Below are 18,912 nucleotides of genomic sequence, written 5' to 3' on the forward strand. Positions count from 1 at the left end.
CTGTGTGTCAGGGCACACAGATGTGAGTCCATTCCACCTTGATTAGAGGTCAGAGAGTTTGAGCTTGTTTTGCTTTTTCAAAGTTGTTGACAACAAGTGACTACAAAACAAGAGGTCCTGACCTAGAGTGACTAATTGGTATTTTAACTACAGAGGTGTATCAGCTTCATCTTGAACAAAGATCAGAGGTGCTCTGTTTATTTGTTTCATCATGTTGATGAAGTCTGTTGCCTCCCCCTTTACCTCTTTGGAGTGGGGTGTGAAAAGACATATGGAAAATAAAGGAGTGGTTCAGTATTCACGAAATTTCCCTCCTGATGCTCTTCTGTGGTTTATCTTTTATTTCTCTCTCATCTCTGTTTCTCTTTGCTTAATAATTCTAATCATCACACTCCTACCCTGGAATGTGTGAATCCAATCTAGGCTTCTCCTAAGCAGCTGTGTCTCTTCCATATCATCCTTGGAAGACAGCTTCCTCCTCCAGGACAGAGACAGAAACCTTAACACACACCACTGACAGAGTTGAGGCACTCACACCCCTGGGCTCTTACTGAAATAGTCTGCCCACTCCTGGTTTGAACATTGTCTGGCAGAACCCCAAGCCCCAGGAGCATGGCCCTCACTTGCCTGCCACAGCTTTGCTAGTTTGCAAAGCAAAGTATGGGCCTTCAGCATGCTACTTTGAAGAATCTGTTTCACAACTTTCCATTTCATCCACAGAGGCCCCAGGCCCTGAGCCTAGCCAGCAAGAGCAAGTGGTCTTTGGCTGCGGGGACACCATGGAGCTGTTCTGCTCTGTGCCTGGAGGTGCCAGCACAGGCTGCACTGTCTGGTCTAAGGATGACACAGAGCTGATAGCTTCCCACCACATCCTGGTGGGGCCCCAGAGGTTACAAGTGCTGAACATTCTATTGTAATAATAGCGGCAGGGCTGCGTCCCCGACACCCGGCCGCCCGCATGGCTAGCTTATGCCCCGAAATAATTACACGGAAACTGTATTCTTTTAATCACTGCCTGGCCCATTAGTTCCAGCCTCTTATTGGCTAGCTCTTACATATTGATCTAACCCATTTCTAATATTCTGTGTAGTACCACGAGCTGGCTTACCGGGAAAGATCTTAACCTGCGTCTGTCTGGAGTGAGAGAATCATGGCGACTCCTGACTCGGCTTCTTTCTCCCAGCGTTCTGTTCTGTTTACTCCACCCACCTAAGGGCTGGCCTATAAATGGGCCAAGGCAGTTTCTTTATTAAATGAAAGTAATTCCTCCATCAGAACGTCTCCCATGACAATGCCGGGTTCTACATGTGCCAGCAGCAGCTCACTCAGGATGTCCTGTGCCGCTTCACTGTGCATGTGACAGGTAAGTTCTTGGTGGCTGGGGCTGACAACTGTGTTGAGCAGCTGCATTGCTAGGGAGGTCAGGGCAGTCCTAGGCAGCATGGCTCCAGTATCCCTCACTCAAGAGTGTTGCTGGCTTAATTCCCCACATCAGAGGGGATACCTCCAATTCTGTGCTATTTGAATGAATGGCCTTGCAAAGGCAGGGAGCAGTGGTCCCTAAAGATGGAGAGCAGTGTATTCTGAAAATAGGGAGCAGCAGGTCTGCAGATGTAGGAGCGTCACAGGACCACTGCTTGCTTATAACTATTGCGGATGCTCCATCCTCAGGAGATGAAGAAGATGGAGAGAATGTGGTTGAAGACACAGGTAAGATCAGAGCCTAGGCATACTGAGCTGGTCAGGATCAGGCTGCTTCCTTCCTGTAGTCCTGTTGTTAAGGAGCACTTCTACAGGTAGACAGTGCTCCAGGGGCAGTGAGGAGGCAGGGCTGCTTGGCAGGGATTTTGATAAGTTCTGGTGGGAAGGAACGTGAGTAAACCAAGCAAGGTGCTCAGGTTGTCACTGACGAGTACATAGATCCAGGGATTCATGCTGTCTGGGTTTCTTTCCTGCCTGGTTCCCATAATCATTAAGTCCCAAAGAAATCAAACAGAGGTCTACATTAGTTATAAACTGATTGGCCCATTAGCTCAGGCTGCTTATTAACTCATAACTTATATTAGCCCATTATTCTTATCTGCATTAGTCACATTGCTCAGTACCTTTTACAGAGAGGCATTCACATCTTGCTTCTTCTGTGTCAGGGCCAGGATGGCAGAAAGAGCTTTCCTCTTCCCAGAATTCTGTTCTCATTGACCCACCTCTACTTCTGTCCAGTTGTCCTGCCTATACTTTCCTGCCTGGCTACTCACCAACCAGCATTTTATTAAAATACAAGTGACAGGGTAGAAACCATTGTTCCACAGCAGATTCACAGAACTAGTGGCTGTTGCTGCAGACCAGCAGGAGGGGAGCAGTGCCATGCTGAGGCATACATTGTAAAGGGGGCACCACAGATTTGGTGTGAGTATATAAGTGCACATGGCAGTGCCCATGGTATGGGCTAGAACCATGGAGAGAGAGAGAGAGAGAGAGAGAGAGAGAGAGAGAGAGAGAGACCATCCGTAGTACTACGTGTACTATTACACTGCACCTGTATTGTGGAGCCTGCACTAAAGGACCATCCACGAGCCAGGCAAGGGCCTGGAGGTTTAAATACACAAAGACACACAGATGAAGACATGGGTCATCCTTGAAACAAGAATTCCCCTTTACTGTGTACCAGAGCCACTTATATATGGATCATTAACTGGTAGCCATGCCCCAGGCAAACCCACCAAAAACTACTCTCCTGCCATCAGGAACTCCTGAAGGTCTCATTCTCAGAGCAGCTACAAACACAGGAAAAACAAGTTGTTTTGCTCAGACAGAGCAGCTGCAAGCATAACAAGTTGTTTACAGGAAATTCAGGGTCTGGGCAGAGAGAGAGAGAGAGACAACATCATGGGTCCAGACATTGTATGTGGAGTGGTTATGACTCTGAGACTAGGCTGCTGTTAACTGAGTCCTCAGACCACCTAGAACCTTCTGGGGTACAGTGGACAAGGGACTGAGAGGAATCAGAGTGACAACTTAATGGGAAAACAGGGTAATGTGTCTTATGAGTGTGCGGGAGAAGAGAGAAGGTATAGGGACTTGTTTGAGGTTTCACAACCCTCATAGAAATGGACTTAGATTCTAGGACTGAAGCCATAAAAAGGTAGTAGTCCTGAGAAGTGGGTCAGTTTCTTATTTTCCCTTTCAACTTTGGCTATCAGGATGTTCAGAGCAGAATTTCTAACCCAGTTGGTCTCTAGCTTCTGCCCCAACAATTACCAATGTGTTTGTAATTTCCTGTTTTCTTCTGTCATCCTGGCCTTCTCAGGTTGTATTTAGTGTTTTTGCACCATAAACACTTAGGTAAGGTGCCTGAAGGGTCATCTTCTTGACCTTACCTGGCATTAGGCACCATTAAGTCGCTGTAGTCTCCCATTGTGGCACTCTTCTCTCAAGCCTACTGGCCAAATTTGGAGCCTGGAGGGACACCTCACCAGTGTCTACACACTTTTCTCCTACTTCATATGACAGTTCCTCCTCCCAGAGTTGCATAGGGTTCTCTGATTGAGTCACTGTGGAAGACCCTGCCCCTGCCTTTGTTCTCTGTTTTGGAAATTTGTTGCCTCCCTCAGCTTCCTCATGAGTCCAAACAATATGGCATCCTGTTGCTGGTTGCTTTTGCTCTACTCTTTGAGAGCCCACCGCCCAGCTCCAAATAAACACATGGACACTCTTTAGTTATGATTGTATGACCTTGACTTGGCTTATTTCTAGCCAACTTTTCTTAACTTAAATTATCCCATCTACACTTTGCTTCTGGGGTTTTATCTTTCTCTATTCTATATTCCTTTCTTTACTTCTTACTCTGTGGCTGTGTAGCTGGGTGACTGGACCTTTGCATCCTCCTCTTTCTTTTCTTGTTCCTTCTTAAACTTTCTCCTTCTCTTTATCCTCTCTGCCTGCGAGCCCTGCCTGTTTCCCTCTCTTGCCCTACTATTGGTCATTTAGCTCTTTATTAGACCAGACAGAGGAACACAGCTTCACCAAGTTAAGCAAATACAACATAAAAGAGTGAAACACATCTTTGCATCATGAAACAATTGTTCCACAACATATAAAAATGTAACTCATCTTCAATTGATATTCCACAACAGCATCCTCCACCCAGCCAAGAGGAAGGAGGGAACTCAGTGGAGGGGAAGCATGACCTGAAGGGTACCTGCCTTCACTGGGCACTATACAGGCTGACTCAGGTTTGGTGTACTGGTGGAATGACCTGGCCTAGTTGCCTCCCAGGATCTACATCCTACTGGGTTCTACTTCCTGGGTCCCTACACCTGTGAGTCTGACTCAGAGGGAGAGAAGAGAATAGCCCAAGACTGAGAGTGGGGTAGCTGTGGATGCAGTGTTCAGACAAAACAAAGGAGTCTCAATACAGATGAGGGATGAGGCTTGAGGGGGTGCTGGTAGGGTAGCTTCGCAAGGGTGTACTGATCATGCTGTTATGAGCACTTCTGCCATCAGGGGCCCCTTACTGGACTCGGCCAGACCGTATGGATATGAAACTGCTGGCTGTGCCAGCCACCAGCACTGTACGCTTCCACTGTGCAGCTGCTGGCCACCCCACCCCCTCCATCTCCTGGCTGAAGAATGGCAAGGAATTCCGAGGGGAGCATCACATGGGGGGCATCAAGGTAAGTCTGCGAAAGGGGCACAGATAGGTCGAGCCTGAATACAGAGGGTATAGCCCATATCATTTGTCATTGATCAGCCTTGACAAAAATACCTCTTGCCTGGGTAGGGGCATGAGATTTTAGAAATAGAAGTAAAGTAAAAAGTAATAAAACTGAAACCATAGAAAAGTACCAGGAGGGCATTCCAGTGAATACTGAAATTTTCCCTGTTTAGTTTTCCTTATATGTTTATATTCAAATACAAAAGGAGAAGGCAGCAACAAAAGACTTTTTTAACTTGATACAAACTACATGTAAAACAGTTAATTACTTTAACACTTTGAGGTGTCAAGTCATTAGCATTTTGTTGTTTAAGTAGCGAAGCCACTCTAGACCAAGTATCCTGAAAGCAGTCACTTCCTAAGTAACCTTATATTACAAAAGAAAGAGCAGAAGTATGTTTGCATAGCCTAACTATCTGTCAGGATGAAAACAGGCTCACATTTTTGGGCATCCACAGTCACTCACCTACTAAGTTTACCTGCAGCTTAGGCACCAGCACTGGAGCCTGGTCATGGAGAGTGGCTACTATACCTGCATGGTTAAGAACAAGTTTGGGAGCATCCAGCAGACTTACACACTGGATGTACTGGGTAAGAGCCAGACTGGGTGACTAAAGCAGGTCAGCCTCAGGGGATTGGACCCACTGCACCTGACCTGTCTGTGTCTTACAGAGCACTTCCCACATCGGCCCATTTTGCAGGCTGAGCTGCCAGAAAACCAGACAGCCACCCTAGGAAGTGATGTAGAGTTCCACTGCAAGGTGTACAGTGATGCCCAACCACACATCCAGTGGCTGAAGCATGTTGAGGTGAATGGCAGTAAGACAGGCCCGGATGGCAAGCCCTATGTCACTGTACTCAAGGTGGGCTCTGTTGTTGGCAGCTGGTTGGGTGGATGGGTTAGCTGGAAGTGCCTTGCCCTGGTCCTTAAGTCCCTCTTTGGCTGAGGAATACCTTGGGACTGGGACCCATGTGTTGGAGTTTCTGTGAAGGGGCACCTGAGTCTCAGAACTTATCACCTGTTCTGAGCTGCAGGCAGGCTCTGTGTTACTTGTGCCCTCCCGTAGGACTTGTTTCCCTGTTTGCTCTGAGGCTTGGGTCTACAGAAGGCTTCTCTTGGGTGATAGTTTTGGTGCTCAGGACAGGAGGATGTCTGCTGTACTAGTGCCCTCTGACATCAGAGGACTGGCTGTCCACTCTCCCGCTGCCTGCACTGCAGCACTAGCTCCACCCTGCCTTGACGAACTCTTCCTGCCTCCCTCTGCCTGGAGCTTTGCTTCATAGCCTCAGGTGGGGGCCACGTGAGAGAGAGAGAGAGAGTTTGGGCTTTGCAGCACAGGAAAGAGAGACTTGGAGGTCTGATGGGAGAGAGGAACAGGTGTTGGCAGGAGTTGGTATCCTGGCTGTTGGGAGAGACCACTAGGGCCATGTCCAGTGTACCTCCCACTGTGGGTGTGTGGTTTCGTGAGCACAGGCTGATGTGATATGACCCTTGGGATGAAAATTTGAAGAGTATGGGTTCCCTTTCTCTCTCTCTCTCTCTCTCTCTCTCTCTCTCTCTCTCTCTCTCTCTCTCTCTCTCTCTCTCTCTCTCTGTGTGTGTGTGTTTCTCTCCCTCTCCATGTGTATATGTGTGTGTGTGTATGTGTGTGTGTGTGTGTGTGTGTGTAGGGAGAGTGGACATGAAGGAGGCCAGTCTTTGAAACCACACCCACCACTGCCTTTATGTGCCTCACTTCAGGCAGCTTTCCAGTGCTTCCTTCCCCAACCCATTCTTTGGCATCTCCCTTGCCCTGTCTTGTCCTCATTTTCTTCTAGAGATGTCCTGGATCAGTGACAATCTGAAGGCAGATGCACACCTTTATCTTTCAGTGTGTCAGAATGGGATGGGGCAAGAACATTTGTTGAACCATCAATTTCATAAGCATGGCTGAGAAGGCATTTTGGTGGTATGTTCACAGTCCTCAAGTAGGTGATAACTGACTCATCTTCTGCTTCTGATGCCTTGATAATACTGGTAGCTCCCAGCCAGCACTGACTTCCTACCTCCTTCAAAGCCCCTCAGGTCTGTGCTGTTCTCTTGCTTAGAAGTTTTCAGAACCTTCCAGGGGCTGAGCCCTGTGCTGCTTCAGAACATCAACTTCCCACCATTCTCTGGCTGACACCAATTTCCTCTGGTTTTCTCTCCATACATCTGTCTGCCCATCTTTTTTTCTGTACTAACTCTGCATGTTGCTTCTTTGTGGCACCATGCTGCCCAAGTGCCCAATGCTTACCTTGGGACAGGGAACTATCCACCAATAGAGGGACTGGTTTTATGCTCTGTGCCTTGGTTCAGGATGCAGAGGGCATCCATTGCAGTGGTAGAGCTGTAGGTGTCAAGGTGGTAGCAGAGGTGGCATTTTCCTTGAAGCCTGTCTGATCATCTCTGTGTGGATGGTGCTGTGGTACCCAAAGGGATGTGCTGGTGCTTGCCTATTGATTTCTGTTCTCTCTTTGTAGACATCAGGCGTTAACACAAGCAACAAGGAGCTAGAAGTTCTGTCTTTGCGCAATATCACCTTTGAGGACTCAGGGGAGTACACCTGTCTGGCAGGCAATTATTTCAGATTTTCCCATCACTCTTCATGGCTGGAGGTACTGCCAGGTATTTGTTGTTGCTGCTGCTGCTCCATTTGTCCTCTTATGGTGCTGGCTCAGAACATAACAAAGCTGCCAGGGACAGGGACAGCAGGGGTGCACTTATGACTTACTGCAATCCATCCTGTGGTAATCACCCTGGCCTTGTGCTTGGTATGGGAGTGTCACCCTTCCTCATCTTGATCTTGCAAAGGCCTCCCCCATAGTCCTCTAGTTGGATTTCTACAGTCTAGCCTTGAGGCTCTGGCATCTCCTGGGAGCCTTGGTGGTGGTGTGGATGCTTCTGGCTCTGCCAGGCTTCTCTCCTGAGTCTGGTCCCTGCTGACTCATAGATATTTTGGGCTACCAATGTGAGTTGGGGACATAGGTAACCAAACTCTGAGTATCCCAGTAGCTTTGCTCCCCAACAGGTACCTAGAGCTCAGGGCAATGGGAGGTCCCACAAGGCTGGATGAGGCCCCAACTTTTATGTCTTTGCAGCTGAGAGAGAGCTGGCAGAGAGCAGTGCAGCTGGCAGGTTATCTGCAGGCACCATCAGCTTCTGGGTGGGCTTCTCCATCTTAGTCTTGACTGCAGCTGTGACACTCTGCTACCTGCGTAGTCTCAAGAAAGAACCTGGGGGCTCCCAGTGTTGACAATAGCTTCTGCTTCACACCTGAGCAACAGGTAACTGAAAGTAGATACCAAGTTTTGATCTCTCTGTTGTACCTTGAACGTCCTAAATTCCCAGCAGTACCTGTGGCCTGCTTAGTACTCATTTCTCTGCAGTCAGATGAGCTGACCCTTCCATATTCCTATCCTCCACATGGATCCCAAGTTACTCAAAACAACTTTGAGTCTTCAGTAACCACTGTTTTAGCATCCCTCTTCTTGGCTCTACATACTACCTCACATGGACTTGACCTTGCTACTCCTGGGAGTTACACCACTTCAATCCTTTCCCAAATACCAGCATCCATTGTCTGGCACCAACCTGTCCTCAATGATTCAAGCAGGTGACCTCCATGAACTCTGACATACCCTTGGTCCACATCATCCACCCAGTTTCAAGAGAACATACTGTAATGGCCAGTATTTCTGAGCTTGAGCTGCCAGCCAACCCAAAGTGGGAAATATCTAGAACTCAGTCAGTGCTGGTGGGGTTTTATGTATACTTGGAGGAGGTTCTGTGGCTGGGGGCTAGATGGCTACCAGGCAGAGGCCTGTTGGAGGTGGGGTCCAGGGTGAAATTCAGGTTACTCTGTCTTCATGAGCAAGAGCCCATTGCCAGCTATGAATGCAGTGGCACAGGGCCATGAGGGCTGGCGGTCCTGGGCACATACTCACTGCCTCTGCTTCTTCGGACAGGCTGACACTTGGTAATTCTCTAGAAGGCTGCTTTGGCCAGGTTTTTATGGCAGAGGCTGTTGGCTTTAACATGGACAACACTGTCAAGCCTGTCACTGTGGCTGTGTAAATGCTGAAAGGTGAGGAGGGAGAGAAGTAGCGCAGGGCAGTGGGGGCTGCAGGGCCACCACCTGACATTCCCGCTTTCAACACAGATGGTGCCAATGACCAGGACTTGTTGGACATGGTGTCTGAGATGGAGATGATGAAAGTTATTGGCAAGCACAAGAACATTATCAACCAGCTGGGGGCCTGCACACAGGGTGGTAAGTACAGCAGGTGGGTGGACAGTTAGATCGGGACCCCTGAGTCACACAACATCTCCGAGGTATCTGTGCTTCCAGGACCATTGTATGTGCAGATGGAATATGCTGCCAGGGGCAACCTCTAGGAGTTCCTGCAGGCACAAAGGGCCCTAAGCATGGAATATGATGGTGACTCCAGGCTGCCAGAAAAACAGCTTACCTGCAAAGATCTAGTGTCCTGTGCCTATCAGGTGGCCCAAGGTACCTGGCTTCTCAGAAGGTGAGCAGAGCTAGGGCACAGGCGAGGTAGGGTCTTTCTGAATGGAAGAGTGGATGTCAAGCTTGCTTAGGCTAGGGAGCTGTCAGTTTAGCACAGGTTCCTTTCATGCCTCTTCGGTGTATTCAGAGACTTGGCTGCCAGAAACGTGTTGGTGACTGAGGACAATATGATGAAGATTGCAGATTTTGGCCTGGCCCGTGATGTGCACAATCTGGAATACTACAGGAAGACCACAGATGTGAGCCCCATTCCAGGGTGGTTTGGGTACGGTGCTCCACCAGGGGACACCTGACAGCCAACAACTCTCCCTCTGCCTAGGGCCAGCTACCTGTGAAGTGGATGGTACCAGCTTCCCTGTTTGACGGAGTCTACACCCACCAGAGTGATGTGTATGTGTCCCAACATAGGATGGGGATAGCAAGACTCAAGTCACACCTATCACAGCCTTTAGGGTTCTTGCCCACTCAGGCTGTATTCTGTCTTCTCATTTGAGACAACAGCATAGCCCTGCCATGCCTCTCATCCACATACCCTTCCTTGCCCATTGGTAACCTGTCCTGTTGTAAAACTGCTACAGTTATTGACCAGGAGTAACAGGCCTCTGCCCTCACTCCCATACAGATGGTCCTTTGGAGTCCTGCTCTGGGAGATCTTTACACTGGGGGGCTCACCATATCCTGGCATCCCAGTGGAAGAGCTTTTCAAGCTATTGAAAGATGGCTACCACATGCACAAGCCTGCCAACTGCACACATGACCTGTGAGCAAAGCATTCCTTACTTACTCCTCTAACTAATCCCTGGGAGTGGCTGGTTTCCTACCAGGGCTCCTGGTAGCCTTGGGTGAGGTAGGGATGGACAACAGGCCAAGAAACCACAGGCTGTGCTGGCTGCAGCAGGTGGAGGTTCCACTGAGATCTAGAAAGTGGGGATTTGTGAACAGGGTCCCTCAGTCCAAGGAGCATATTGGGGAAGGTAAAGTGTTTTTATTTTTCATCCCCAGAGATAACTCTGAGGGACTTCCTCCAAGAGATAAGCAAGTATAAAGAGGTAGGAGAGTGAATTGAAAGGCCTCAAAAAGTAACTGGAACTCTTAAAGCAACAAGGCATGGAAGTAACAAGGAAGACAGCCAAAGATTTTGTGCAGGAGGGGGTTTAAATGTTCCAGACTGGGAACAAACCAAGTCTGATTAAAAGGAGTATGTGTGTCTTCATCCCCAGAGATGCTCTGAGGGATGCCCTCTGGAAGATTAGCCAGTAGGGAAGAAATAAAGAGGAGGCAGGAACGTGAATTGAGGGCCTCAAAAGATAGAATGTGTAGAGATATATGTTATTGTGTTGATTGTGTTGTCTTTTGTGTTCTGGACTGGAGAAAGACATTTGATTCTGGGAACTGCTACAAAAGGTATTTTGACTTTAAAATACAGGCCTAAGGATTTGATACTTTGGAAAAGAGGTTCAGCTTTTGTCTCCACAGAGGATGAGAATCTGTGGATTCATTGCACATTTATGTGGTGTAAATCACTGAGAACTCCTGAAATGTTGATGTAAAATACTACCATGAATGCAGCGCCCCTGCTCAGTAGGAAGTAGCCAGACAGGTTGATGATGCCCAAATTCCCTAAAAAATTGATAAAGTGGGGCCCCTTCAATGGTTCCGGCGCAGGAGCAGTGAGCTTGCTTCCCCGAGTTCTGCTCCACTCCATGCAGCAGTTTGGATCCAGAGTGAGTGCGGCTGGGGCCAGAAGGCAGCTGGAGCAGAGCTTTGCCACCACAGCTACTGCTGCCAGACTTGCTCTCTCACAGACTGTGCAGACAGCTGAGACTGTCAACCAGCTTGCTGAAAGAGTCAGCAATGCATTGGACATTCAAAATGATCTTATTGGAAATATTCAATTGGGCATATTGACCTTGAACCAAGAAGTAGCTCTGGTTCAGGAGCAAGTGGATTATCTTTGGACTTTTCAACAGTTGTGAGTTACTCATGCACTGTATTGTGTGCTTCTGCTACTGTTATGGAATTCAACCATCATATGAGAGGGTTTGGAATACTGCTTTTGTTAATTTTACCATCCAGTTAGTGCATGCTAGATGGTTACAGTGCTGGTCTGGCTCCTTGGCACTGTCAGTCCTGGGGATACTTGGTTTAGGGCTATGTGTCTGGGTAGCCACAGATGGGCAATACTTTGGCAGCAGGATGCTACTTAATACAGGGAATATTAGATGGCTATTCCCCATGACAGGCAAGGTATTATAAAATAAAATGGGGGGAGTTGTTGTGATCCAGCTGCCCTCACTCCCCCTGACCCACAGGGGAACTTCCTTGTGGTCTGTTATTGACAAGGATGTTTGTGTTCTTTCTGGCCAGTGGGTCTCCACAGAAGGAGAAGAGGTATAAAAGGTTGCTGGGCAAAACAAAGGTTGCTGTGCTTCCACCTGAAAAGAAGCCTCTGTGTCTCAATCCTGGCACCCCCCACCAGTCTCAGCTATCCAGGCTGCGCTGGCTGCAGCACCAGTGACTGGGGTTCTGAGCATTTGGTTTATCACCACTGTCATCGAAACCTCGCTCGAGCCTGGGGAGAGAGTACATTGGGCAAGGCATTGTCAGCATGGTGTGTGGAGTGGGGTTCATAATGGGAGAAGGACTATGCACACAACCATGTGCATCAACTGTCAGGGTCACAGGTATAATTTATGTCATCTCTTTTTATTAATTGTTACATGCATGTGTGTGGGAACTACAGCCCCGAGTTGATATCCCTGCTCCCATTTGAGGTGCTTATCTGCAAGGAAAACATAATAAATTCCCTCTGCTCCTGGAGCGGGGGAAGGAAGGAATTTTGAGTGCATGGTGACCATTCCTTGATCCCTGCCAGGGTCAGGTTACAGTCCCTTCGCAGCCCCCTCCTCATTTGGTGCCATGGTATAAAACCAGCCCAGCAGACTATTAAGGAAGCTGTTCCACCTCAACCTCATGCTCTGTGTATTCATTCAACCTGGACACCCTCCACTGAGACTCTTGGTTCCAGCCCACGCTGGTGTGGCATCTGGAGGTCCCAACCGAGATCAGAAAGTGAGGTACAGTGGACTGGGTCATCCTGTATACCAGTGGGGACGGATTGGGGAGATATATATTTAAAAAATTAATTAAGAAATGGAAAATATCCCAGGTAAATGGGAGTTAAAGTTTCAGTTAAAGAGATTATTGAAAGAGCAGGGGACAGCTGTAAAAACTAAGACTTTAGAAGATTTTCTTAAAACTATAGAGACGTGGAGTCCCTGGTTCGTCACCAGTGGAGCCCTCAATATTTCTGAATGGGAACAGGTCCACAGGGATCTTCAGAAAACGTTGAGAAAGGAGAGGCCTGAGGTCCTGCCAATGGCCACATTCTCCCTTTGAAGACTGATCAGGGATACTTTGCTTACAGAGGAAAGTCTGGGTTAAGCAGGCTTTGGAAGCAACAAAAGAGGTATTATCTGAAATTCAAGAGAGTGAGACTAAGGCTTCCCTTTGTTCTGATAATGCCTCTGATGCAGAGGCCAAACTGCTCTCTCAGCCTGCTGAGGGGAGGCCCGACAAGGTAGAAGAGAGAAAGATTCAAAGAAAGCAAAAACCTCCAGACAGGGGGAAAGGGAAGTGAATCCTTGGACGGAGTTCCCAAGCAAAATTCTTCTGCGCAAACACGCCTCTACCCTTTTTGTCTGATTTTGAAGAGAGCTTGGGGGAATCAACAGGTTCAGAAGAAGAAGTTTTGGAGGGAGAAATCGCAGTGCTACAGCAGGAATTATGCAGGGCCCCTTTAAAAGAAAAGACAAAGGAGACCTCTGGGGAGCAGGACAAGCCCCCTCCCTATCCTCTTTCTGAGCAATTCAGGACCTCTCCAGTCCCTCCCATTTGGTTGGGCTAGGAGGAGGATCCACTAGGAGGAGGCTCCCCATGGAGGCGTTAAGTGCTGCCCAGTGATTGCCCCTGTGATAAAAATTCCTGACCCTAACAATCCAGGGCAGGGCTGCCAGTCTTCCAATTTGTCAAATGTATGTTGCAGCTTGTTTGGATCCACTTAGGCATAAGTTTTCCTCCTTCCATGTTGTCCTTTATTTGGATGATATATTTCTGGCAGCACCAATAAAAGAGGAAAGTTTATTAATGTTTGCAGAGTCACAGACCTTTCTGGAGGGACATGGGTTCATTTTGGCCCCAGAGAAGGTGCAGATGCAGGCACCCCCATTCCTATCTGGGCTTTCAAATCCAATTCATTGGGCTTCAGCCTCAGAGACTGCAGCTGGATTGCTCCCATTTACAGACCCTCCATGACTGGCAGAGATTATTGGGAGATGTTGAGTGGATCCATTCCTCCCTTTCCATTCCTACAGGAGCTCTTAAGCCCCTTTATGACATGCTGCCTGGGGACCCTTCCCCTGCCTCCCCCAGGATCATGACTCCAGCGGCAAAAGAAGTCCTATATGCCTTACTTAATGCTCTTGAGCGAGCATATCTCCGTGGCCTTTTTATTTCATGGTCTTTTCTTCACAATTTTCACCTACTGGAGTTTTTTTTGCAAGGGGGACACATTTATTGGCTGCATTTATCCGTTTCCCCTAAGAAGGTGGAGACTCCTTATTATGAAATGGTGCTACAGCTCCTATGGAAGGCATATGATTTTAGTTTACAAGTTTTTGGCAGGATCCCAAATAAATTTCTAATCCCTTATCAAAAAGAGGAAATAACAAGGCTACAGAGGGTTCAAGATGGATGGACCACCACTTGTTCATCACCACCACTGGAGCCATTTTTGATAACCATTATCCTAATTCCCATTTAATTTCATTTTTTAAGAATCATCCTGTTATTTTTCCAAAAATTATTAAAACCTCCCCCCTTAAAGGAGTGTGGTCGGTGTTCACTGACGGTTCTTCCAAGGGCTATGTAATGGTAGTCTCTGATCCAATTAAAGAAAAGCAGCCCCTAGGTCCAATTTCTGCCCAAGCTGCAGAACTCATGTCCTGCCTTATGGCCTTTTCTCTTTTCAAGGATCAACCCTTCAACTTGTATACTGATAGTATATATGTGGCAAGGATTGTCGGGCCATTGGAAACCTCACCATACATATTATCTACCTCTCAGGTTTTCCACCTTTTGGTTCAGCTACAAAGTCTTATATGCCAAAGAGTGTTTCCTGCCTTTGTTGGCCACATTCGGGCCCATACTGATCTGCCAGGGCCCTTGGCAGAGGGAAATAAGCTTGCTGATTCCCTCACCTGCCCAATGGCACTGTTCCTTTCTGAGGAACAACGAGCCTGTCATCTTCATGAAAAGTATCATTTAAATGCCTCTTCTCTAAAGTTTCACTCTGGGTGTTCTCTAGCCATGGCTATTCAAATCACGTCCCAATGTCCAGCTTGTGCTCCATTTCATAATGCCCACAACGAAGGTGTTAATCCTCGAGGCCTCCATCCTAACCACCTTTGGCAGATGGATGTTACCCATTTGTCCCAAGCTGGCAGACTTAAATTTGTACATGTCTCTGTAGATACTTATTCCAAGGTAATTTATGCCTCCCTACATTCAGGGAAAAAGATTAAGGACATTATTGCCCATTGCCTACAGGCTTTTGCCTATATGGGCAGCCCAGACTTTCTCAAAACAGACAACGGACCAGCTTATACCAGCCAACAGTTTGCAAAATTTTGCCAAGAACAACAAATTATACATACCTTTGGAATTCCACATAATCCCACTGAACAGGCTATAACGGAGCGCACACATGCTACCCTTAAACAGCTTTTTTTGTAAAATAAAGAAGGGGGAGTATATCACCTCCCCAAATACCCAATTATCTACAATTTTATACATTTTAAATTTTCTAACAGTAGATAAACAAGGTCAACAGCAATGGAAAGACATTGGCAGAACCCTCCCAATCTCTGGGCTGGGTTATATGGAAAGATAGTATCATGGGACAATGGCAATCACCTACACCTATGTTGGCTAGGGTGAGGGGAGCCATTTGTGTCTTCCCACCAGGAACCAAAAAAAACCCATCTGAGTGCTGGAGTGAAATGTTCGGCCAGTGGAGTCGGGCCCTACTGGCCCTGATAATATGGGTTCAAGTGAAGAACATCGAGGGAGGCCTGAGCTGGGCACTGGTGAGGAATCCACCCATACTGATGCCGGTAAGTAAAATAAGCTCTGTTTTTCCATCCTTTAACTCCACCAATTATACCTTGGGAGTTCCTGCAGCAAATACAGCATTAGAAAGATCCTCACTGGGTAATTTAACATTTGATATATCCCATGCCCTCTGCTTCCGGAGGATTAACAATATTTCAGTGATGCCTAGTGTCTCCCTTTCTGGGCCATGTGTGGTCCTTAGTAATTATTCTCTGGGAGACTTTTCTTCTAAATCTTCTGGGCATCCCTGTTTTGGATTGAGAGATATCTTTTACCCAATAAATTTTAAAAGAAATGTTTCTGGATTCCCTACCCCTCCGAGACCAGCTCCCTTATGTTGGAAGACACCACAATCCTTCAAATTATACTTACCATTGCCTTGGGGAAATTGTGCTCCTAAGGAACCATGGAAATTGGAGGGAGATAAATATTTATGGTGGTTTGGTCACCGACCTACCTTTAAAAACTCCTTGGGAGGGGCCTTTGATTTTTCCCATAGAAATCCAAATATGGCAGGAGTTTCACCTATGTTCACAGGCATGTTTCTCTGCGGCCCTCATGCATGTACAAATATTAGACCTTTAGCCCTTCAAAGGGGCTTGGCCTTCAGTGCTGCAGCCTGATGGAACACAAATTGGACATCTTTGAAACCTCCCTCCAGATTAATTATGCAGTGGGAATGAATTTCTCTATTGTCAGCCTAGCTTGTGTTCTACTTCCCTTTATGTTTGTCTCCTTTAATGGGTCGGTTGGGGAGGATGGTGTCCTTAATTGTTCTTCCAGCTCCTGCTTTTTGAGCAACTGCTGGTCCCCGACAGATGAGTCCATGCTGATGGTGAGAATTCCTGCCCTGGTTCCCCTGGTGGTAGAAGACCCACAAGATGGACGAGAGCTTATCTTGTAAAGAGAAAGGAGAGACTTTGGGATCACCACTACAGTCATCACAGCTATCGCCATATCAGCCACAGCCACCACCATTGCAAGAATCACCGTGTCCCAGAGTGCAGCTACTGCAGAGACTGTTAACACTCTTGCTGCCTATGTTACCCAGGCCTTAGAAACCCAAAATACCATTAACTCACATATTCAATTGGGCATGTTAAATTTATATCAGCAAACGGCCTTATTACAAGAACAGATTCATGTGTTGTGGATGGTACAACAAGCCTCTTGTTCTCATTTTTATCATTCTGCCTGTGTGACCCTTATGGAAGTAAAAAATATGTCCTTTGAGGTGCAATGCCTTAATGCTTACCTTAGGGGACCTTGGAATGATTCCTTTGTAAACTTTACCCACTCTTTGGTACATCAAATTATTGCAATTAATGAAACTCGTGTTAAACCTGTATCTGCTGAGGGATGGTGGAATACCATGGCCCAGATTGGGGGTTGGGCACAGCGATGGGGAGGTGCCTTATCCCTGGGGATCTTGGAACTAGTAGGGGTGGCAGTAGGCCTGCTCCTCTTAAAATGAGTCTTAAACATCTTCACCCTGACTGAGCTTGTCCACCATCAGGTGTTACTCAGTCTGGTGCATGACTCTCCCAGAAGTCATGAGGTGTGGCTGCAGATGCTGAAAAAATGAGGGTCTCCAAGGACGGGCAACCTGTGGGGAGACTCCCCACCTAAGACAGGGCATGGGGGCCCTATGACTGGTAAGGGAAGGTACTTCTCCCACAGGACCTAAGACAGGATCCCTCATTATAAAATAAAGTAGGGGGAATTGTGGGAACTGCAGCCCCGAATTGATATCCCTGCCCCCATTGAGGTGCTGATCTGCAAGGAAAACATAATAAATTCCCTCTGCTCCTGGAGTGGGGAAGGAAGGAATTTTGAGTGCATGGTGACCATTCCTTGATCTCTGTCAGGGTCAGGTTACAATCCCTTCGCAGCCCCCTCCTCATTTGGTGCCATGGTATAAAACCAGTCCAGCAGACAATGAAGGAAGCTGTTCCACCTCAACCTCATGCTCTGTGTATTCATTCAACCTGGACACCCTCCACTGAGACTCTTGGTTCCAGCCCACGCTGGCACGGCACATGTGTATATGCATGCAGTTATGTATTGCTAACTGTAAACCAGTCATTCTGTATAGCTAGCAAGTATGTTTTCAGGACTGGCTATTTGATAATGGATATCCAACTTGTATGCTCTTCCTTTGGCTCAGAAAGTTCTATAAAAAAAGAAGGAGGTTCCTAAGTCTCAGGCATTAAACCATGGCTGGGAAAACTGAAACTGATAAGATTAATAAGGCCCTTCCCCTTCCAAGGTTATATAGGTGCTGAGCAGGACAGCTGAAGCAGTGAGTCATGCAGAGATACTCAGGCTTCTGATTTTCATGAATCACCCATTTTAATATGAGCCTTGGTGATGCTGTTGCATTTGAGTCATTCATATTACTGTAAGTAATTGCTTACCTGTACTCCTGTTATTAACTTCAATAAACTCATTAATTTGAGGGACTAGGTTTTGCACTGTCTTCCCTGGGAGGCAGTCAGGTAATGAAAGGGGGAACTGGTAAATAATACCAAAGGTCAATTTCTAGATTCCTTTTGATTTTCTATCCAAATACATTGCAGAAGGGTCGTGTTACCATCAACACAGATACAAAAGCATAGTGGGCTTTTTCCTCCACCTGCAGACTTCCTCTCCTAGTTGTTTGGTTCAGTACAGATAGATATGCTCAAGGTTAGTCCTGAAGATGTTTACCTGAAGCTGCAGGTGGTAATGACTCTTGTGAGTTAACTATGGCTGTGTCATGTCCAAAAGATAACATTTCACAGCAAGTACCCCATCCTCAGTCACAATATTCAGGACCTATTTCTATAATACTCTCTAAATCTATGGTGAGTGGCTTTTCTTCATGCCCCATACAGAACTTAGTGTTCATGGTCACTTCAGCATTTTGAGGTTTCGAGGCTGTGTATTTATGGCTACCTACTACAGAAAGAAGAACCTCTGACTAAGATTGAGAGCTGAAGAAATCTATTTTGTTCCACAAAGCAGAACTAGTAGTGTAATCTTAAAGGGCTATGACCCTTCCAGCCATGGTCTTCTGATCAGGTACTGTGTACTGTACTAATTTTTTGTAGTGCAGATCGGAAGGAAACTAATTATACACTAACTCTCATGTCACTGTTGCACCAGTGATTTTTTCATATTTTTTTGCCTTTTAATGAAAAGTTTTAATTTCATGAGATCTTATTTGTTAATTTTTTGTCACATTTCCTATTAGATGAGGATCCTATTCAGAAAACCCTTACCTGTGCTTAGAAGTGGGAATATTTTCTCTACCATATTATCCTGACCTGCGGGATATGAACGGGGGTCCTTGATAAACCTAGTGGAGAGGAATGAAAGGAGACACGAGAAATGATGGCAAGACAGGATTTCTGAAGCCGTTCCCTTTATTTCCTCTCAGAGGCTGTTATATAGCAAATGGGCAAAAATGGGGGAGAGGTGTCAGGAAACTCTGCT

The sequence above is a fragment of the Chionomys nivalis genome, chromosome 14, assembly GCF_950005125.1.
Source record: "Chionomys nivalis chromosome 14, mChiNiv1.1, whole genome shotgun sequence".
In the NCBI taxonomy this organism is placed as follows: Eukaryota; Metazoa; Chordata; class Mammalia; order Rodentia; family Cricetidae; genus Chionomys; species Chionomys nivalis.